Raw genomic sequence first — 23,481 nt, forward strand, 5'->3', positions numbered from 1 at the left:
AAAGTTTGTTTATTTAATAGTCTTCCCATCCCTTAACTCAAAACCAAAGCAAAACCGGTTGCCATTGAGTTGATTCCGAATCATAGTGACTCTATAGAATAGAGTGGAACTGCCCCACTGGATTTCCAAGGAGCAACTGGTGGATTCAAACTGCCAACCTTTTCATGAGCAGCCAAGCTCTTAACCACTGCACCATCAGGGCTCCATCCCTTAAATAACCAAACCCACTGCCGTCAAGTCTATTCCGACTCATAGCGACTCTATAGGACAGAGTAGAACTGCCCCATAGAGTTTCCAAGGAGCGCCTGGCAGATTCGAACTGCCGACCTCTTGGTTAGCAGCTGTAGCACTTAATCACTGTGCCACCAGGGTTTCCATCCCTTAAACAGTCCCCTTTAAAACATTTTTAGTTTCTCTTTCCCAGTAGAAGACTAAATGTCTTACATCTCCTTGCCCCTGAGTGAGTTATATGTAAGCAGCACTACAAAACTCTAGGAGTAGCTGGCTAAGCCTCTTTGATGGGAGAAAGAACTGAAAGATAGGCTGGGAAGTGGGGGCTCTGGGGACGAGTCCTCATGTCTTTAGAATCTCTGTACCTGGTCTGCTTCTAACTTGGGTTCAGGCCCCAATGAAAGTGTCCTGGGTGTCCTATTACATGCTAGATGGCTCCCAGTTCAGAGACAACATTTGAGCTGCCAGGCAGCACTGCGGGTACTGTTCTTCACTTAGCTTTCCATTCAGGGCCTGGACATGAAGGCCTTCGATTTGACTTCTGCTCTGCCTTAACTTCCGGTCCCTTTATACATCCTTTCTCTCTTCCTGCCAAAGGATGGCCCTCTCACTGCTGGTTCTCACCCAGGGCAAAGCTGAAGGCAGAACAAGTCATTGCTTTGCCCTGCTTACCCCAGCATTTCCAGGGGGAAGATGAACAGATGCCAGGCTGGCTGAAGCCTCATTTAGTTCTTGGGGTTTTGTGGGCACAAAGGAACTAGAGTGAGTTAAATGCAAAGTTAAACTCAGCCAGAGGATTAAAAAAACCCGTTCCATCAAGTCAATGCCGACTCATGGCGACCCCATGAGTTACAGAGTAGAACTGTAAGGGTTTTCTTGGCTGAAATCTTTCTGGAAGCAGATCACCAGGCCTTTCTTCTGTGGCACCACTAGGTGGGTTCAAACTACCAACCTTTAAGGTTAGAAGCATGCACTCAAACCATTTGTGTGATGGTGGCCTATATCTATCCCTTATTCTTAAGGCACAGGGGAGTGGCAGTGGACCCTGTGGCTCACAGTGTCCTGTGCTCCTTCAGCATTTCCCACATTTTCCTTCCATCTCCCTCAATACAATAAGCCCTGCAACACTCTGTGCCAGGCCCTGTATTAAGTGCCTTACATACATTACTTCATTGTATAATACAGTAACGTGTATTATTTTATTGTTGTCATTATTATTATTCCATTTGTATACATGAAGAAATGGAGGTCCCATAATTTTGTTGAGCTTAGGGCTTGATACATATTGGGGGGTTTCAATAGTATTTTCAGTTAAACTGGAATTTGACCCATTCTAAGGAGTTGGTCTTATTGTGATGGAAACTCTGGACTGCTATAAAGGCAAGTGTTTAAGAATATGAATGTTTTAACTCATCGCTACCACCAGTTGCCATCAAGCTGCTACTGACTCATGGTGACCACATGTGTGTCATAGTAGAACTGTGCTCCATAGAGTTTTCAATGGCTATTTTGGAAGTAGATTGCCAGGTCTTTCTTCTGAGGTGCCTCTGCATATACTAGAACCACCAACCTTTTAGTTAGCAACTGAGTGTCTTACCATTTGTGCCACCCAGGGACCCTAAGACTGATCACTAGTCTCTAAGATTTCTTTGGGGACTACTTTTCTTTTATTCCACACCAGGGCCAGTCTTCCTTCTCTTTGCAGTTGCTTGATTATAAAGTGGCTGGAAAAATCCCTTCTGACTACTCTGTAATGCTCATGGCTAGTATGAGTGGAGTCAGGATTCCAACCCAGGCAGTGTGGCTCCAGATTCTGTGTTCTTTACTACTACAGCACATAGTCTGGAGAATGTTCTTCTAGCCGTGGACAAGGAGAGGCGAGTGCTAAAATCTGAGGCATGGTTAAAAAAATGAAGAAATACCACAATCCCCATGGATTCTTAAAATATTCAGCAGGAGCCAACAGGAAAATATAAAGACTTCCTATTTTTTGTTTATATTGTGAATGCACTATTACCTTTTGGGTGTGCCTAAAAGATTTTTACTCCCTTCAGGTTATGGAGATTAAGAAAGAACGTCACTTTCAGTGGGAGACTGAAGCATTCTGAGTTTAACCTGAATAAAATATCAGGAACAGCCAGATGAATACTGGCCCCAAGTTAGATCATATCTACATACTTGGAAAGAATCTATCACCTTACAGGTTGCTGCTGCTGTGAAGAGGAAGCTAGGGCTTTTTTTTTTTTTTTTTTTTCTGTCATGAAGTTGGGGGGACTTGTAGAAATTAGACCACTCTTCCCATCTTTTGACTCACTGTTATTGGTAAGATAAATTTTAATGAACCAGATGGATTTGCTGAGAGATGTGTAACAGTCCTCTATTAGCTCACCCCCCTAGGGAAGAAGCAGGTGACAAGGATTTAGGCAGTAAAGTGAACCTGAGAACTAAAGGTGGTGTCATTGCTTGGAGCCTCAGTCTGTTCAGGTCTATGGGGCTCATGTTTCCCAGGCAGGTGACCGTGAGGAGGACTCTGCCTATTCTACCACCTTAAGAGGATTCCAACCCTTTCTCCATATGTATGTTGCTTCCTGAGATTTGTTTGGCCTTTCTGAGATATGTCTGGACTTATAAAATCTGCAAGTGAACACAGAACTAGTACCTTGTGGTAATTTAAGAAAATTATACTCTTCAGGAGACAAGATGCTGTTCAGTTGCTATTTATCTGTGCCATTTGGGTAAGAAAGGGAGATGAGTCATAGCCCAGTCCAGTGGGACCAGTGAAAGGCTTGATTACACCTTGGTTCCAGCCTGTCTTGTAGAGCAAATGCCTTGGCACCAACGGGTTCCATAGGACTGTAATGGTTACACATGGTCCAAGATTTAGCTTAGGCATTGGCTTTTATGAAAGAAAACCCACAGGTGTTAGACCAGTTGTAGACAGTGTCTTTTCTGTTCTTTACCCAAGGTGGATAAAAGATATGGATTCCACTTTATTATGTGACTTGTAGCCTCAAAGAAATCAGATAGAGATGGCTATCTCTGTGGCAGCTGGCTACCTGACAACTACCTAGGTAAAAACAATACAATACATTACAATTCCCAGGGCTAAGAGAAAGTTAACGAACTGAAAGTTCTAGTGAGGTAAAATTAGTCATCTTGGTATACAATAGCTGCTCTATACATATTTTATGGTGCAAACCAATTGGTAAGAAAATTTTGACAGGGCTCACTACGCTAAGTTTATAAATCAAGCTTCTGGGCTTAAGCATCAGAGATACTCTGTTCTGGGAAGCGGCAAACTAGAAGGGACTTGATAAGAAAGTGCTAGGAAAGAGTCCAGCTGTTAGCTATTATCGTGTTTCTTTTGAACATACTGTTCAAGGCACGTATAGTTATAGAGAGTATCTGAGGAGATTAAAAACCATGGTTACGCTAACACACACCTATCTCAGGGGAACTACACTCACTTTTCTCTCACAACCTACGCTTCCTGCAGTTTCTCTGCCTAATCTGGCTAGCTGCCTTTGGTGTCTGTAACACCTCAAGTCCCTTTCAGCACTGTTGGTGAATAGAAGCATTAAGGCAGAATAGATTGCTAGGGGCAAGATAGCCAATAATACACTTGAATGTCGGTTAAGAATGTGTGTGGCAGCTGAAATACCCCCTCACACAAATATCTTGTTGGCGGTAGAATGACATATAAATAACTACTGTTTCAAAGTGATGCTAACTGTCTTTAATAAAATTAAATCTGAAGTCTTCTACTGATATGAAAATCATGTAAGCTTAGAAAAAAATATATTTGAATACCAATGAGGTGTTATAAAGCATTGATTATATTACAAGGTGTCTTAGTCATCTAGTGCTGCTGTAACAGAAATACCACCAGTGGATGGCTTTAACAAAGAGAAATTTATTTCTTCACAGTAAAGTAAGCTAAAAGTTCAAATTCAGGGCATCGGCTCCAGCGGAAGGCTTTCTCTTCATTGGCTCTGGAGGAAGGTCCTTGTCCTCAGTCTTCCCCTGATTGAGGAGATTCTCAGGCACAGGGACCCCTTGTCCAAAGGACACAATTTGCTTCTGGTGCTGCTTTCTTGGTGGTAGGAGGTCCCTCACTCTATACTTGCTTCCCTTTCCTTTTATCACTTGTAAGATAAGAGGTGGTGCAAGCCACACCCCAGTGAAACTCCCTTTACACTGGATCAGGGGTGTGACCTGGGTAAAGGTGTTACAATCCCACCCTAATCCTCTTTAAGGTAAAATTACAATCACAAAATGGAGGACAACCTTACAATACTAGAGATCACGGCCCAGCCAAATTGATACACACATTTTTGGGGGGACATAAATCAATTCATGACATAAGGTTTCTGAATTCCCATTTCACTCCACTGTAAGCTAAGGCAAGAACTTAGAAACCAGGTTTGCAAGCCCCCGAAGTGGCAACCAGGGCAGGCTCTCCAAAGGGCAGGCCTCTCACTGGGCAGAGTTTTCTGAGGTAACAGGTCAATATTCTTCCCTCCTTCTCTGAAAAAAAAGCCAAGAGGTACTTAGGCCTACTTAACCAGAAAAAAAAGAAAAAAAAACCCTGCTGCCATTGAGTCGATTTCAACTCATAGTGACTGTATATGACAGAGTAGAACTGCCCCGTCTTGGTTATCTAGTGCTGCTATAACAGAAATACCACGAGTGGGTGCCTTTAACAAAGAGAAGTTTATTTCCTCACAGTAAAGTAGGCTAAAAGTCCAAATTCAGGGCATCAGCCTCAGGGATAGGCTTTCTTTCTGTTGGCCTTCTCATCAGTGTTCCCATGACTAGGAGCTTCTCCACACAGGAACCCCAGGTCCAAAGGATTACACTGCTCCTGGCAGTACTTTCTTGGTGGTTTGAGGTCCCCCACTCTCTGCTTGCTTCCCTTTCCTTTTATCTCTTGTTAAGATAAAATGTGGTGTAGGCCACACCCAAGGGAAACTCCCTTTACATTGGATCTGGGATGTGACCTGGGTAAGGATGTTACAATCCCACACTCAATTTAACATAAAATTACAATCCCAAAATGGAGGACAACCACATAATACTGGAAATCTTGGCCCAGCCAAAGTGATACACACACTTTTGGGGGGACATAATTCAATCCATAACAGCCCCATAGGGTTTCCAAGGAGCAGCTGGTGGATTTGAACTGCCAACCCTTTGATTAGCAGCCATAGCTCTTATCCACTGTGCCACCAGGCCTCCTAGCCCTACTTAGGCCACAGGAAAATAACTAATTTGTTCAACCCTGTGACTTACCATCCTGGAGACTGGCTACAGTTTTTCCTTCACACATGGGAGGTGATGAGTGTTGGAAGAGAGAGCCCAGCTTCTGGGAATGTTGTTTTCAGCGTTAAGAGTGCTGGCTTCTTGGCCGGCGAGGGATCACTCAGCCCCTTCGCACTCTCTTCTGAAGAGTGAAGTCCTAGAGTTCAGGTAGGTGCAGGCGAACTGTTATTTGTGGAGAATACTTGATTTTAAAACAGATGTCAGTTAGTATAGCACTTCTTTATTTGTGTGTATGCAAATTGTTCCTCGGGACAAGGCAAAGGGGAGCAGCACGTGACTTTCAGAGTGTATCACACAAACAAGTGTCTCCGTCTAGGGCAAAGGCAGGTGCCAAACTGCACAGATGCTCGTTTCATAATGGACTGCTGGCTGTGGTTGGGTGAGCTCTCAGAGCAATCCTAGTGTCCTCACCTATAAAATGTAAGGTGGGAGCAGACGCTTTCTTCGGTCTTTCCTGTAATTCCTTTACAATCAGAGACATGAAGAAATGGCACATTGCATCTTTTTAAAACAATGTGATCACTGCTTATCCCTTTCCCTTCACAATCTAGAAATACAGCTATTTCATGTCATTGAAGAGTGAGCCTTTGTTTTTTATTTCCCTTAGGTCTTAATAGACTTTAAAAAAATAATAATAATATAGCCTTCCTACATTATTTAAATTTACATTCCTTCATATATCTCCATATGTAAAGATTACTCTAGGTCAGCAATCAGTCAAGAGCAAATTACTTAACTTGTCTGTGCCTCAGTATCCTTAGCTGTAAAATGGGTATTATAATATTTTTATGTTATAGAATTCTTGTGAGATTTAAACAAATTAATATATATAAATCCCCTTAGAACAGTACTTGATATGTAGTACAGTGTACATTATTATTTTATGTTATCACCAAGGTTTTGTGAGTCTTTACTATTTACTTATGGCTTTGCTGGGTACATGGTGGCAGGGGGTTGGGAAGGGCCAGGGACATGGAAGGATAGGGAAACATCACAACCTTCTAGGACCTTATAGTACAATACATACAAAAATGACTTACATATTTGAAATGACACAGAATACTACGTAGCAATATGTTATCAGGATCGCATGCTGGTTTTAGGTGCTGTAGTAACTAGGAAGAATGAGGTCAAGTGGGTTTATGCACTTTAGTGAGAATGCTGAGCTTGAGCTGGACTGAAGAGCAGGACTGAGATAGGTGGAGAAAAGTGAGGAGGGCATTCCACCTGAGAACAACAAGGGAGAAAGCAGAGAGGACAGGAAGAGCATGTCACAGTCCTGGGCAATGGGGAGACACAGCTGGCAAGGCAGATGGATGGATATAAAATGGCACAGAAGGGAAACAGATTATGGAAGTTCTAGAAACTTAGAGGATTCTCCACCTGATGGGAATAGAAATGGAGTACCAAAAGTTTCTGAGTGAGGGAGAGACCAGTAGAAGGGGACATCAAGAAGATTTTCATGGTTGTGGGGAGAGGCCTGAGTCCACAGAGACTAACGAGGAGGTTGTTTCTCTGGCTATCTTAGTGTGAGGAGATGGGGCACAGACCAGAGGTGGGGACAGAGGGATGGGAAGCAAAGGGACAAAGAGGAAAGATTTAAGTGGCATTTCAATGGAAAAAATTAGTAGGAAAATTAGCAAGATCTGTCTGTGGACTGACTGGAATTGAAGTAGAGGATAAGTCAAAGATTATAACAAATGCTCCATTCTGTGGGTCTGAGAATTAGAGATAATGGAAAAAGCAGAGGAGAATTGGATAAAGAGGGAGAGAAGCGAGTGACGACTTTGGAGTTTGCACTGATGGTGCGATCTTTACTAATGATAGCTGTCATTGAGTGTGTACTTTATGCCAGGCACTGCTTGTATCACACATAAAAACTCATTTAATCTTCATGGAAATGGTTCTTATCTCCATTTTACAAAGCACGACAGTTTACATACCATGCCAAGTTTATACAATTAAAGTGGGGTTTAAACCCAAGCCGTCTGATTCCAGTGCTTATGCAGGACCACCACTTCACTTAGTTACCTCTCAGGAAATCCAAACTCTGACAAGAAGTGCAGATGGAAAATCACTGTTAGGAGTCATCGGTGCAGAAGTGTTAACGGCAGTTACGAGAATGGGTGAGCGTTTTGAGGGAGAAAGCATGCAGATAGGAGAGGAGATGGCCAAGAGTGATTCCTGGGGGAGGCCCACGATGAGGAGTCAGCCACTGAGCCCCAGTGAGGGTGGATGAGATTAGAGAACAGGCCACTGGCTTGGCCTTGGAAGGGCTGGTTTGGTGAGGGATGTGGAGATGGAAAGCAGGGTTAAGCAGTGAGAGCTCTATCAGTGACTGGTAGTAGAAGTGGCAGAGTTTTGTAAGGGAAATAAAGAAGAAAGAGCAAAATGGTCAAATGAAGGACTCGTTTGTCTCCCTCCCCCACCCCCCCGTAAAATAAGGAAGATCTAGCCTAGGTGGCTTTCAAAAGGTCACAGCCTTGAAAATCCTGTGGAGCAGTTCTACCCCACACACATTGGGTCACCATGAGATGGAATCAACTTGACGGCGATTAACAACAACAAGAAGCCTGGGTGGCAAAAGCAGTTTGCAACTGGCTGCTAACTGAAAGGTTGGTGGTTCGAATCCACCAGTGTTACCATGGAAGAAAAGACCTGGTGATCTGCTTTCTTAAAGATTACAATCAAGAAATCCGTATGTCGGAATCAACTCGATAACAACAATATACCTCACAACAATCCGATCCCATTGTGTATGGGCACCATGAGTGGGGGTCAACTAGACGGCAGCTAACAGCAACAATAGACCTCATGAAGCCAGAGGAAAGAGGGAGACTGACAATGCAGAAAAAAGAGGGAATACGCGTAGATAAAAAAAGGTCCTGCAGGAGTCCTGAAGGGGAGGATCAATAGCTTTTACTTGAACCCTGTAAGGAGAGAACTACCGGATTGTTATATTTCAGGGTTGGAAAGAGGTCTTAAAATCTGTTCACTCATCTGGCCCTTAAGATAGGTATATTGAGGTAGATAAAACTGAATATGTAATTTCCCTCTAAATTTATTTATTTAGAAAAGAAAATGCATGCACATATTAAAGTCAGTGTTACAAGGCCTATAACAAAATACACGCCTTCTCCTTACTTATCAACTATCTCGTTATCCGACATTTCACATTGACAACAATAGTAAAAAAATCTACTATCTGACTATTTTGCACGTTAATGACATACGTCTGGGTAGTAACAAATGCTGAGGTGCGAGGCAAGAGTAACATTGGCTTTGATGATTGAAGTTATGTATCAACTTGGCTGGGCCATGATTCTTAGTGGTTTGGCAGTTATGTAATAATGTAATTTGGCAGTTATGTAATAATATAATTTGGCCATTATATAATGATGTCCTCCATTTTGTGATCTGATGTAGTCAGCCTCCATTTTCATGCAACACTGATTTTGTATAATGACCTGGTCTTTGGAAACTAACCATGTCGGTAAGTGAGGAGAGGGTGCAGTAACAGCTGTCCCTTTTCTTACCCTTGAGCCCCCTTCTCAGGGGTACCTACTTTTAACTTTTCTAGGTGTTTCTTTTGGTATTTGCTTTTTTTTTTTGTATTTCTAAATGGTAGGCTTATCTCTTTATTTTTTGTTTTTTTCAGTTTTCAATTTCATCTGTTGACTTCTGATGGGGGTTAAATCTGGATGGCACCTTAACAGAGGTGGCTCACACATCTGAGTTAGCTTGATAGAACAGGATGACCCGGCTGTAGGTTCAGGCAGCTTCTCCTTTCTAACAAGGCCATGTCTCCAACCAGGTTGCACCTATCGTTTCAGAGATGTTCCCTGGCCCTTTGGACTTATAAAGTAGAGCATCAACAGGGTGGGACCCCTTTCTACTGGAATACTAGCCATGGTGCCTGTACACTGTCTACATGAATAATGCAATTCAGAGGATTGCCTGTGCTCTACTGCTTCTCTGCTTATAAGTTTTTCCCCAATAAACCCTTTTTTATATCTGACATGTAGCACAAAGGTGTAAGTCTCTGGGTCGTTTGTGCAACAGCTTCCTCCTAGAAAATATTTAGTTGTCTTATATTACCCTTGAGGCACTCATCATCTTGATACATTTTTAAAGCAGTGATAGGTGGGCATGCTTATTGCCCACTCCTATGTTTCCTATCTTGTGGAGGAAACTTCAGTAGCTATACCAATCTTGTCCTTTCTGTAGCCCTCTGGGCCTTAACTGATTGGCTGCTTTGGAAGGAGAATGATACTTAGTCCCTTGAGACCTGGCATCCCCCAGGGAGCTTGATTCCATTTTGTTCCTCCAGGGGCAGCCTTTACCCTGGGGTGGGTGTAGGGGGCAAGGCAAGGGCCTGCTCCAGCCCTGTGCTGCCTGTGACTAGGTGGTAAATTTGTGTAATTCCCAGTAGTTCAGTATTAGCACACACATTTACTGAAGATAAAAGCCATATCTGCCAATGTAGCTTCTAATAGTAACAAAGATGATATTTTAGCTCCCATACTCCAACTACTATGCCTTATTTCTAAGTTGCAGAACTTAGGGAAGAAAAATGCTGTTTAATTGGCCCCTTCAAAGTTCCCTAAATACTTTTTTAGTTAAATCCAATATCTGGGGTTTTCATTATTATGAATATGTAAATATTACTTGTAACTAAGCCATTGTTATTACAAAATGAACTCAACCGAATTTTCTGATGTGTCTGATGATTATTGGCCGTGTGTTTTCTTTTACCTTGCACGTATCTCTCCTGGAGAATTCAATGCTCCGGATGCATTAATTTCTAGACCTGATGCCAGCTATCCTTCTATATCATCCCAGAATTTCTTTTGTCTTTTTTAAAATTTGTTTTGGAATCCTTGTTTCTTAAATCATGCATTTTTCTCTTTCTTAGTTTACGCCTTTGTTTTGATGGAGCACATACTTCAGTAGCTTCCTGAGAATGGGTTCATGGAAAGAATCTTTTAGTCCTTGTGTGTCTGAAAAATGTCTTTATTGTGTTTTTACCCTTGATTGTTATTTTGACTGGATATAGATTTCCAAGTTTGAAAAATATTCCCTCTGCCTTTTGAAGCACTACTTCCTAGTTATTAGCATTGCTGTTGAGAATTGGTACGCCAATCTAATTCCTAAACCTTTATATTTAGCCTTATTTTTTTTTCACTTTTTAGAAACATCTTTTTCTTTCCAGTTTTCTGAGATTGACTCCCAAATTTGCATCTCTAGCCCAGTCTTTACCCTGGACTCCAGCTGGCTCTTTAGTATCTCTGTCTTTTAGGAATTTCAAACTTAACAAGCCCAAAATAAAGCCTAATTTCCTACCCTTGCAACGAGTTTCCTTAAAAGTTTTTCCCTCAGTGAGTGCCCACTCCATTCGTCCAGTTGTTTAGGCCAAAGACATTGGTTTCCTCCTTAATTTTTCTTTTTCTCTCTCGTATGACATCTAATTCTTCAGTAACTCTTGTCAGTTCTTTGTGGTCTATCAATAATTTGATCACTTCTTATCACCCCCACTGATACTACCCTAGTATATGCCGCCATTACTGTTTGCCTGGACTAGCATGGTCTTCCTACTCCCATCCTTGCCCTCTTACAGTCTATTTTCCTCACAGCAGCAAGGGTAGTTCTTTTACAACGTAAGTTGTATCATGCCACTCTTACGTCCAGAACCTTGCAACGGATTTCCATCTGTCTCAGAATAAAATCCAAAGTCTTTACCATGCCCTACAAGGTCACCACCTACCATTTCCCTTACATATTTCTCTGCCCAGCTACACTGGCATTCTTGAACAAGCTAAGGTTGTCCTTGTCCCAGGGCTTTTGCCTATGCTATTCCCTATGTCTTGATTCATTCATTCAGCAAATACTTCTTAAGTGTCTACTATGTGCCAGGCACTGTTCTAGGCAGTTGGGATACATCAGTAAACAAGACGGACCAAGATCCTTGTCCTTGCTGTGCTTACCTACTAGCATGTCCATATAACTCACTCCCTCTGCTCAAATGTCATCTTAGCAGACATTTTCTGATCACCTGATCTAAAATTAGCGATCTAGGAGGTGTCCTCAAATTTATTTTCTAATTCTTATATTATATATTATATTATGTTGACTTTTAATAATATTTTTAATTATTATTAAAAATCTGAGAGTCCTTTCATGTTCTCCCATTGTCCCTATTATATTGGTATAGTTACTTTACTGTACAAGCTGGACTCAATACAGCAAAGCTGTATTATTCTTTTCATTCCTCCCTATTAAATCCCAAGCCTGGATGCAATCTCAGCTAGGTTCCTCATTTACTCAGTCACTCTTAGATAGATCAACGACAACAAAAAATCCGTCACTCACTATTAGTCACAAGAACAGCCACCTTTTAGTGATCATAAAGTTCTCATGTAGTATAAAACTCTGATCCAGCTTCCTTTTCTCTTCCTTCTTTCCCCTCCTCCCACTCCCAACCTTGTGCCTGACTGGGGCTTGGATACCTACAGTCAGGAAGAGAGGAATAATTGACTTCTTCTCCGCTTCCTTGCTTTACCTTATCCTTCCAGCTATTCTTTACTTAAAAAAAAATTTCTGACCTTTCCAGGGATCAGCTCAGGAAGAGAGGGGATTAATGAATAGGCCTTTTGTAGTTTGTACAGTTTGTAATCTGATGATTTCCTCTGGATGTGACAGGTGTACAATTGCTGGCTTTTTCTCTTGAGGGATTTTTTGGAGTTCTGCCCACTGCAGACCTCTGACTGTGGTTCCAGTGATATGGGCGGTGCTGTTCCCCAATGGCCACCCACCATCTGGCTTTCAGCACCTGGACCACTGTGGGGTCACGTTTCCCCTCAGGTAATATTCTTAGGTAGGATCTAACATGACCCCAGGCTTCCTCCTGCCTGTTCAACTTGGCCCTTAGGAACTCATACATTCTTGTCCCACTGCAGGTAAAAGTATAATTTGTTCCTAATGCACCACCTCTCTTCATTCTGCCATTAAACCATCAATTCCAGCCACAATCTTTCACCTTTGATCTTTCGCAGGCAGAAATTAGACAATAGCTGTTCTGTTGTGTTTTGCAAAGTCTAGGCAGCACTTATCAATCTTTCCAAATGGTTCTCTTGAGACTCTTCTCACTTGGTTTGAGGTAATGGAAGGCATATCTTTCCCTTTCTCTAGAAAGAGGATTCAAGGAAGCACTGTGTAGGGCACAGTACATGAGAAGACTGCAGAACCGAAGAGCGAGGTTATTAGTTTTTCCTCAACTAGAGGAAGAAAAGGAACTTTCTGATAATGTAGCTCTTAACAGCTGTCTGTCTAACAGTTCACTTGCTACCAAAGGCAGCGGAAGTGCCCCAGCTTGGTATGCATTTCTTGACACATTGCTTAATTCTGAGATCTGTATCTCTTACCCACAATGTTCTAGAATCATCAAAACACATACCGCTGGTATCACAGAGACAGGGACATAATATTAAGATACTATGACAGACAATCAGTATTTATGCAGATTTTGAAGGGTTGTTTGAGGATAGTTGTTAAAAATATGATCGTGGGCATCAGACAGACCTGGGTTTGAGGTTTAACTCTGCCACCTATTAACATGTAACCTCAGGCACGTTATTTAGCATCTCATAATTTTATCTGCCAAAAAAAGTTTACACTAACACCCACCTCCTAGATATCAGAATCGTCTATGCCCTGGATTGTTTGTTGGCAACTCGGCACTACCAACCTCACTCCTGTCTAAGGCTGGGAACTATCTTTTCTAGAATGCCACTTCCCATGTGATTCCGGGTTGGAGTTTGTGAATGTGACTTTGAGTTTGTGACTTCTGCAAGACTTGAAGGCAGAAGGGAGGGGAGACCACTGTTCTTGGGGTGATGGTTGTTGAGAGCTTCATCAGATGCAGGCCCACAGCCCTCTCTGTGAGCTCCCGCTCTGTGGTTATGGCAGGAGTGGAACTCGAGTTTCTCTACCCACACCCCTGGGCTTCAGGCTGAAATCATCAGCGACTATTTCTCCAGTTCTCCAACTGCTGCTTTCCTGATCTTCACTCCCCAGGTCCTCTCACATTCATGTACCCTCTAATTTCGATATTAAGCCCCTGATTCCCTGTACCACTTAGAGTGGCTCTGTTTTCCTAACTGAACCATTCTGATATAGCATATAAAGTCTTAAGACATGAAGCAAACATTCAGTAGCTCTTAGCCGATAACAATAATAATAAAAAGAAAAGGTATTGTTTAGAACAAACTTGAGATTAACAATGTCCAACTCTGTGAGTTCCATTGTTTAGGAACAGTGAAGATGAGGAGTAGTACAAAAAGAGACCTTTCTTAATAATCTAATAACTGTTCACATTTCTTTAGTGCTTTTCAATTCACAGTGCTTGCACATACCTTACTGCGTTTGGCTAAGATGAAGTATGTTTTGAAAATGGACAGCATCTGTCTCCTGAGCAATAGAAGCCCACAATCACGAGAAGAGCACATTTCAAATAAGGAAGTGTTTTATATTGCAAAGAGAATGTTTATTTAAAACATGGATCTATTCCAGAGTCTTCTCTCATCAGAGTTAAGTTGCCTCTGAATAACGTGCCCTCTAGGGTTATGGGGTGAGTTGAGGCTCACAAGGAAAAAGTAACAAACCCTAAAGACTGTCTGTCCGTATTCTTGTAGAATTCAGCTTTCTAATGAGCTTTATGACACACTTTAGGACACATACAATTATTACTGTGCCACACGGTAATCAGACATCAGTGGTAGTAGCCACTTCATAAACGACTACAACTGGAATTAATTTTAGAGAACTAATTTTTTCTCCTCTTTGTTCTCTAATATTGACAATTTTCCTTAATATTGCCTTTTTTATTCACATAGGTAAAAAGACACATCTTGGATCCAGCTCCTCAGGCCCAAGTTCCTTTTTTCCTTGCTCCTCTCCATGGCTGTGGTTCTGTGCTTCTCTCTATCCCCAACTCCCATCCTTCCGTTGCCTGCTGAATTCGTGAGCAGAAAGTCCTGCTGGCCCCTGGATCTGGTGTTCCTAGTTGTTTGAATGGCACCAACGCCACCACAGTCTCTGGAAGCACAAGGCTGTGAATGGTCTGTCCCGGGGGCAAAACATAACCACCATTCTAGGGTCAGCTAGGGAAGACCAGTTAGAGAATGGAAAGGGCACAGCAAGATTCACAGCTTGTGGTTTGTCTCTGGGAGCTGTGAGCCAGAACTAAGGGATGAAAAGGTTTAAGAGGGATTCTTTCAAGGCAACTGGGGAATGCCAGGAGTCAGTTCTTTACTAAGGTAGAAACTTGAGAGGAAGAGGCGGTGTTTGATCCAGATCCCTGTACTGTAACAAAAGGAACTAGTACTGACAGGTACCTTCCTTCACTCCTGAAGGTTTGGAAACTAGTCCTGTAGTGAGACTAGGCTCCAGCAGGGATGGGGTATTTTTTCAGAAATTAATATTGCCACTCCTGCTCTTTTTTGATTGCTGTTTGCTTGGTGTATTTTTTTCTATCCTTTGAGTTTTTGTTTGTTTGTGTCTTTAAGTTCAAGGTGTGTCTCTTGTAGGTGGCATATAGATGGATTGTGTTTTTTTAATCCATTCTGCCACTCTTTGTCTTTTTATTGGTGCATTTAGTCCATTTACATTTAGCATAATTATTGGTAGGTATAGGTTTTTTTTTTTTTTTAGTGCTGTCATTTTGATGTCTTTTGTGTGTGTGTGTGTTGTTGACATTTTCTTGGTTCCACTCAATTTTCTGTGCTGAGTCGTTTTTCTTTATATATTTTCTTTTCCTCTTTTTCATTGTTGTTGATTTTGTATCTGCTAAGTCTTTATGTTTTTCTTGTTTTTTATTTTGATGTGTAGGATTGTTGGTTTCCTTTGTGGTTATCGTAATATTTACCCCTATTTTTCTAAGTTTAAACCAATCTTTTATTTCTTTATATCGCCTTGACTTCTCCATATGAAAGATCTATGACTACATTTTTAGTCCCTCTTTTTTGTTTTAATGTTGTCATCTTTTACATAATGGTGTCTCTGTTTCCCTGTTTTGAGCATTTTAGCTTTGATTTATTTTTGTGATTTCCCTATCTGGGTTGATATGTGGTTGCTCTGTCCTGTGTTATAGTTCTGGGTTGTTATTGGCTTTCTAAACAGAGGACTTCCTTTAGTATTCCTTGTAATTTCGGTTTGGTTTTGGCATATCCCCTAAACTTCCGTTTGTCTGGAAATGTCCTAATTTTGCCATCATATTTGAGAGGAAGTTTTGCTGGATATATAATTCTTGGTTGGCAATTTTTTTCTTTCAAGGCTTTATATATGTCATCCCATTGCCTTTTTGCCTGCATGGATTCTGCTGAGTAATCCGAGCTTAGTCTTATTGACTCTCCTTTGTAGATGACTTTTCATTTATTCCCTAGCTGCTCTTAAAATTCTTTCTTTATCTTTGGTTTTGGCAAGTTTGATTATGTCTTAGTGACTTACTTTTGGGATCTACCTTGTGTGGGGTTCAATAAGCATCTTGGATAGATATCTTCTCATCTTTCATGATATCAGGGAAGTTTTCTGCCAAAAAAATCTTCAACAATTCTCTCTGTATTTTCTGTTATTCCCCCCTGTTCTGGTGCTCCAATGACCCTAGGTTATTCCTCTTGATAGTGTTCCACATAATTCTTAGGGTTTCTTCATTTTTTTGAATTCTTTTATCTGATTTTTCCTCAAATATGTTGGTGCCAAGTGCTTTGTCTTCAATCTCACTAATTCTGACTTCCATTGCCTCAATTCTGCTGTTACGACTTTCTGTTGAATTGTCTACTTCTGAAATTCTATTGTTAATCTTTCGAATTTCTGTTTGATGTCTCTCTGGATTCTTGCAGCCTATTAAATTTGTCATTATGCTCTTGTCTAATCTGCTTAGGTTTCTCTAATACTTTGCCTGTGTGCTGCTTATCTCGTTCTGTGTTTTTCCTGATCTCCTTCCTGATCTCCTGAAGAGTCCTGTATATTAATCTTTTGTATTCTACCTCTGGTAATTCCAGGAAGTTATCTTTACCTGGAAGATTTCTTGATTCTTTATTTTGGGAGCTTGCTGAAGCCATTGTGTTCTCCCTCTTTATGTGATTTGATATTGACTGTTGTCTCCAAGCCATCAATAAGTTATTACATTTATTTATTTTATGTTAGCTTACTGTGTCCTAGCTTCTTGTTTTGTTTTGTGTTGTTTTGATATGCTCAAATAGGCTGCTCAAGTGAGCTAGTTTGACTCTTGGTGCCTTTGAAGCTGTAGCATCCTGTCACCAGGTGGTTAGAGCTTTTACTAGGTATGTAAGCCCAGGAGTCCATTCACTTTTCTTGTATGAATTTAGTTCAGGTGTCCAGGTAGTCAGTCACCACGTGTGCAGTGCAGGCTCCCACCTACAGTCCTAGACAAGCAGGGGTGAGTGTAGGCACAGGTATTTGGCTGCAGTAAGGGGTCATGTGCTGAGCAAGGCAGGGGGTTGACAACTGCCCCTGAGTGTCTGTGAGGAAAGCATGTCCCTGTTTCCTAGAGTGTGTAGGTGGGTGGGTTTTGCAGCCGGACTATGGGCACCCAATGCTGTTGGTTGTAAGGACTGGGAGGCAGCACTTATTCTTGGACCCCTGTCGTGGGTGGCTAGGTGTCATGGCTGGAGCCACCAGCCCTCAGGTCCATGATGTGGGTAGGTGAGGACCCTGCTTAATAGTCAAGCAGTGTCAAATATCACGAGCCTACCTTTCCACCATTTAGCTGAAACAGTTGAAGTTAGAGTTCAGGAATATACCTTGTTGTACTGTGCTAATGAGGGCCTACCCTGTTGAAAAGGGCCCACACCAGTCTATTCAGGGGTGAAAGGCATTCAAAGTCCGTGGACCCTGTTATGTTTGTGCTTAGGCAAAGGAGCTGTTTCTGCCCTGAATTCCTGGTTTAGGGGAGCTGGCAGATTATTTTTTCTCTGTTTGTTAATTTGTTCCCTCCCCAAGGCCAGGAGAATAGCTCAGGGTGAGTGCAGGGTCCTTCTTCTGGCCTAGAGGATGCAGCCAACTGGGACCCAGTGCACAGCGGGAAGGGAGCAGATAATTGGGAGAGGTTTTTCCTGAAGGGGTATTTTTGGATCCTTGAGGTAGATTAAATGCAGGTACTTATCTTTTGCTGACTGAGGGCCACTTCTTACTTGTTCTGGAGGGTTGAGCAGACTCTCTGCCACTTGTTCTCTCCCAATGTGGAAAATGTGTCCTGAATGCCACTGCTTGCCTCACCTTGCTCACAGCAGTGGAACCGACCTGTGGGGTGCTGGTTCCAGCTGGGTCAGGTCTGGCAACTCCTCGCTGCTTCTGAACTGCTTCTCCAACCTTCTGCTGCTCAGTCTGATTCCTCAACTTTGCCTTTGACATTCAGCGCTCCCAGCTTGTCATATATAATTGATTCACTTGTTTTTTTGGGTCTTTGTTGTAAGAGGGACCACAGAAAGCATCTGACTACTCTGCCATTTGGTCCTGCCTCCAGAGATGGGGTATTTTTGTCTATAGCTTCAAATGTGTGCTGCTGGTTAGGAACACTGACTGATTAGTAGGAACATGTTTATAGCGATGCAATGCCTACATCCTTCTTCAAGGAAGGATGTGTTGCTGTCAGTGCTGGAAGCGCTCTCTTCTGTCAGTCCCTCCAGGGATTACTTCTACTGCAAAGAGCCACCTTGCCCAAGGCCATGCCCTTCCTCCTGTTAAACCTGTTGCCATCGAGTCGATCCCCACTCACAGCAACCCTATAGGACAGAACAGAACTGCCCCATAGGGTATCTGAGGAGGGGCTGGTGGATTCGAACTGCTGACCTTTTTGGTTAGCAGCCATAGCTCTTAACCACTGTGCCACCAGGCTCCATGCCCTTCCTAGGTAGGCCCATTTTGGCCCAAGTGGGAAAGCTCTGGCAGGCCATTTTAGTTCCAGACTTCCCATGGGAATGGCTGAAGCTGTTGTCAGATCTACCTTGCAGTTTGACTTCTCCTTCTGCCTGATCCTGCTTCCTTAGCCTCCCTTCCACAGGTATTGACCCCAAGGCCCTCACTAATAAACATTCATACGTTAAACTTCATCTCAGGGCCTGCTTCCAAGAGAACTCAGCTTGCAACAGACTGTTCTCCAAATCTCCAGTATTTGTTGATATCTCTGTTTTGTGGCTGTCTTCTCTGTTGTTCTCTTTGACCTCATGGGTTTATACCTGTTTTATTAATTTAATGCCATTTTATGGGGTTTTAAGAGGGAATGGAGATAAATGTATGTGTTGATCCACCATTGTATTAGTCAGGGTTAAATTGTAGAAGACAGAATTCATTTAAGCTATTTAAAACAGCCACCACCCATCTGTCAGTTTGTTGTACTGTGGTGGCTTGTATGTTGCTATGATGTTGAAAGCTACACCACTGGTATTTCAAATATGAGCAGGGTCACCCACGGTTTACAGGTTTCAGTGCAGCATCCAGATTAAGATAGATCAGGAAGAAAGCCCTGGTGATCTACTTCCAAAAATTAGCCAGTAAAAACCTCATGGATCACGACAGAATAGTGTTGATATAGCGCTGGAAGATGAGCCCCCTGGGTTGGGAGGCACTACTCAATAGCCGCAAAAATGAATTCAAACATACCAATGATCATGAAAGTTGCGCAGGACCAGGAAATGTTTTGTTCTCTTACACATAAGGTTGCCATCAGTGGGAGCTGACTTGATGGCAACTGGGAACAACAACATTTAAAACAGAAAGGGTGTCCCCCGGACACCCTTTCAGCTCAGTAATGATGCCATCCCTGAGGTTCACTCTTCAGCCAAAGATTGAACAGGTCCATGGAACAAAACAAGACTAAAGGGGCGCACCAGCCCTGGGGCAGGGACTGGAAGGCAGGAGGGAACAGGAAAGCTGGTAATAGGAAACCCAGGGTTGAGAAGGGAGAAGAAGACATGTTGTCGGGTTGTTAACCAATGTCATAGAACAATGTGTGTACTAACTGATCAGAAACTAATTTGTTCTGTAAACCTTCATCTAAAGTACAATTAAAAACAAAACTAAAAAAAAAAAAAAAAACAACAGAAAGAGTATTTTGGGGGTATTCAATGGTGAGGTAGATTTATTGTAGTGATAGCCCCAATTCTTCACCCGTCCTTTGTAATGTGACTTTGAACTCCTCTCATCCAGGGGTTGAATCTATTTCCCCACCCCTTTGAATCTGGGCTGGCCTTTTGATTTGTTTTGGCCAACAGAATGTGAGGGAAGTGATAGGTACCACTTCTAAGCCTAATCCTTAAGAAGTCTGGCATATTCTGCTCTTCCTCTTGGAAGCCTTCTTCTACCATGAGAACAATCCAGGCTAGCCTGCTGGAAGGTGAGAGCCCACACAGAGCAGAGAGGAGCTGTCCTAGCTGAGGCCATCAGAGACCAAGCGGTCTCTAGCCAATCCATGGATGGGCCCCAAAAGCATGAGTAAGCTCAGCTAAGATCTGCAGAACTAGCCAGCTGACTATAGATTTATGAGCAATAATAAATGGTTATTGTTTTAAAGCACTGTGTTTGGGGTGGTTTGTTACATAGCATTATTATGAAAATACCTGTTGCCATTGAGTAGATTCCGACTCATACCAGCCCTATAGGACAGAGTAGAACTGCCCCATAGGGTTTCCAAGATGTAATCTTTATGGAAGCAGGTTGCCACGTCTTTCTCTCGAGTAGCTTCTGGTGGGTTCGAACCACCTATGTTTTGGTTAGCAGCCAAGAGCTTAACCAATGAGCCACCAGGGCTCCTTTGTTGTGACAATAGATGATTGATACAAGTGGTTTACAGAATCATTGGGAGGGCTGAAGAAGCAGACTTTAGGGCCACATCACAGATCAGACTCACTAAAGGAGCTTGCAGTCAGGAAGTTGTAGAACCAGGAAGCTGCCTGCTGAATTGAGCTGCCTCAAATAGCTGCCTGCTACAATCACTGGCTCCAGAACCGTATCACCTCTGCTGTGAGTAGGAAGCTGCTGATTCAGCTGCCAGCTCCAGGACCACGCTGCTGCTGCTGCTGCTGCTGCCTCCGCCATGATAAATACCATCATAATAGGTGTCTCGTGTTCTGCCTTTCTTCTAACTAGCCTTCAGGCAAGTGCTTCTGATTGGCAGAATGTTAGCTACACCTGAACCTCAGCTGTAAAAGGGTCTAGGAAAGGTAGGTTTCAGCTTTCTAGCTTCTGCAGTATATGAGAAAGAGGCCGGAAGGGATTTGGAATGTGAGTCCTCAGTATCTGCCACATTCATGATGAATTGAAATAGGCACAGTTTCTAAAACTTAACCCCTAGGTAGTGTTCAATGATACTGAATCAATTTGTTTAAATTTATATGTAGTTTTTTACAATTGAGCCTACCACTTTCTAAATTGTAAGACATTGTTAATTCAATTAATAAAATTTGAAAGACTGGAGGATGAACAACATGGTACTAAGATTTTATAAATTCATTTATAATTTATATAAAAAACTTCTTAAAGGAACCAACAATTATAAGCCACAGTCCTTGGGTAGCTCCAATGGTTAAGCATTCGACTACTAACTGGAAGGCTGGCAGTTAGAACCCACCCTGAGGCACCTTGGAAGACAGGCCTGGCGATCTGTTTCCAAAAGGTCACAGCCTTGAAAACCCTATGGAGCAGTTCTACTCTGCACACTTGGGGTCAACGATGATTTGGGATCAACTGGACAGCAACTAACAACAACAACAAAGAGAGAAAAACTAACTTTACATTCTGAAAAGCTCTTAGTCCCTTGTTGATACTTGATATAGCTTTACAGAAAGAACAGTAACGTCAGAAGGAATAATAACGGTGATTTGGTCTTGACCAGTTATTAAGTTAATATACATTAACTATATGATAAAAGAATATTCCAAATTTTATTTTTGCTAAAGTGTAAAGATTTATGAGGTTTTTAGGTAGGCCAGTGGGTAGTGCCCTCTGACCTGGCTTTAACACATGGCACCTGGTCTTAAGTGGTCAGAAAAATAATGCTGGCACATCCGCAGAGTTAGCAATCCCAGAAAAATCTGTGTCACTGTGAGTTCTTTTGTAGGGATGGTAATTCAAGACAAGGGATAATCGGTGAAGAATGGAAGGCAATTGCCAGATAACAGAAGAAATGAAAGTAAGTGAAAGAAATTTTGTGTCCTCAAATTTTGTTCCCCGTGTCTGGTTCAGCTGAGATACAACGTATTATCAGGGCATGTGAGGCTTTGCAGTGGTTTATGCCCTACTGAGAATTACTTTACTCAGCGGAGGCCTTGTATGGAGAAGAGTCCTTTAGGCGCACACACACACACACACACACACAAAATCCCTGTTGCCAAGAGAACCTGGAGTCCCTCCAAAAGGTGCCCTGCAGATTCAAAAGCCAGACACTCCCTTGTAAACAAAGGCATCCCATGGCTAAATGTCTGGAGGCAAATTGCACTTGGCTCATCGTTAAGCCTTAATCGCAGACCCTGCTGGTTTGACTCTTAGCGATATAAATGTGAAGAATCAGCAATTCTGCTTCTAAAGCAGAATCCATTGATTTAATTTAGTCTTTTTTTTTTTCTTTTTTAGTTGTGCAATCAGATTCATTCAAAGGAAAAGGCAGTGAATACCTATGGAAAAACGCAAAAGAAAGCAGTTGTCAGGCTGTTTTTTGGCAAAGACTGAGTTCAAGGTTTAACAGGGAAAGCCCACGGTAAGCGTGACCCCAGAAGAAATTAGAGAACTAAAAAGAATGTGTCTAAGTGTGGAAACTGAAATTTCAGTTGCTTTGCAAGGTATTTTTCTTGCGGAGAAAATCATATATGTATTGCTAACACAAGGCTGATGTCACACTCTCGATAAAATGGTACTTTAGAAACCCTGGTGGTGTAGTGGTTAAGTGCTACAGCTGCTAACCAAAAGGTAGGCAGTTCGAATCCACCAGGTGCTCCTTGGAAACTACGGAGCAGCTCTACTCTGAATTGGAATCAACCGGACGGCAACGGGTTTGGTTTTGTTTTTTTTCTGAAACAGCTTTACTCCGGTTTCTGAATCAACGAAGAAAAAAGAGAAAGCCTGAAAGTTCTAAAGACAGCAGATACCGAATCACTTACCTTTTTGGAAACTGATCTCTAGCAAATGTTAGGCTTCTCAAAGAACTCCTGGCATGGATTCAGCTACCCGGGGCGGAACAAAAGGAAAGTGAAAGGGCCTCTAGGTCAGGTGTTTCCCAGGATGGAAATTAAATCAGCTCCTTTCTCTCCTGCCTACCCGTTAATCCCCAGTTTTGGATCAAAATTCCTGGCACTACATTTAAAAGTATTTTCAGAATACAGGGGCACTAACTTTCAGTCCCTTCCTTGCTTCCTACTTTCTATTCATTCCCTGTGTTCTTTGTGTACCTGTCTGTCCCCGAATTAGACTGGGATTGTATTTACTATGCCTTACTCATCTCTGTATCTCCCTTCTTCAAACTTCCGTTGCCTGACTGTGTTTCATCGGGCATATTTTTGTCAAATACAAAAATTCTCCAATGTTTCAATTGCTATTGAGGAAATGACAAGCGATTGTTAGATTTATGAAGTGATCAACTTCCTGCTCTTAAAGAATGAAGGATTTTGATATGTTTTTTCTCTAAAAGAAGCCCATTGTGATATATGGAAATCAAGATGAATCTAGAAAGGGTCAATGGAAGGAATTATTTGATGTAAAGAGAATAACCCTAGTGGTAACTGTTATCAGTACCTTAAAGTTTCTTTTCATTTATAAGTAAGCTGAATAAAATGCTCTTCATCTTCACAGCTGTTGCTAATGGAGTTAGTCTCATGAATGAGAGAAAAAGTACCTGTGGATGATGCCACTAAATGACATCAC

The 23,481-nt window shown here is 42.1% G+C and overlaps 1 protein-coding gene and 1 long non-coding RNA gene across 4 annotated transcripts in view; one reads left to right on the top strand and one right to left on the bottom strand.

Moving 5' to 3' along the window:
* Positions 1-3,209: 3,209 nt before the first annotated feature.
* LOC111752991 (uncharacterized) lies at positions 3,210-22,878 on the bottom strand. Its single transcript, XR_002787850.2, has 3 exons — positions 22,722-22,878; positions 5,524-5,689; positions 3,210-4,758 (listed from the first exon to the last, which is right to left on the bottom strand). It is a non-coding gene; the product is annotated as an uncharacterized LOC111752991 (long non-coding RNA).
* Positions 18,129-23,481, top strand: part of MDM1 (Mdm1 nuclear protein) — a 55,202-nt gene continuing 49,849 nt past the window's right edge. For all 3 annotated transcript variants that reach the window (XM_064283918.1, XM_064283919.1, XM_064283920.1), the window contains exons 1-2: positions 18,129-21,757; positions 22,198-22,321. The gene's annotated coding sequence lies outside the window, so the exon portion shown is untranslated. The remainder of the gene's footprint in view (positions 21,758-22,197; positions 22,322-23,481) is intronic.

The sequence above is a fragment of the Loxodonta africana genome, chromosome 4 (genome assembly GCF_030014295.1).
Source record: "Loxodonta africana isolate mLoxAfr1 chromosome 4, mLoxAfr1.hap2, whole genome shotgun sequence".
Lineage (NCBI taxonomy): Eukaryota > Metazoa > Chordata > Mammalia > Proboscidea > Elephantidae > Loxodonta > Loxodonta africana.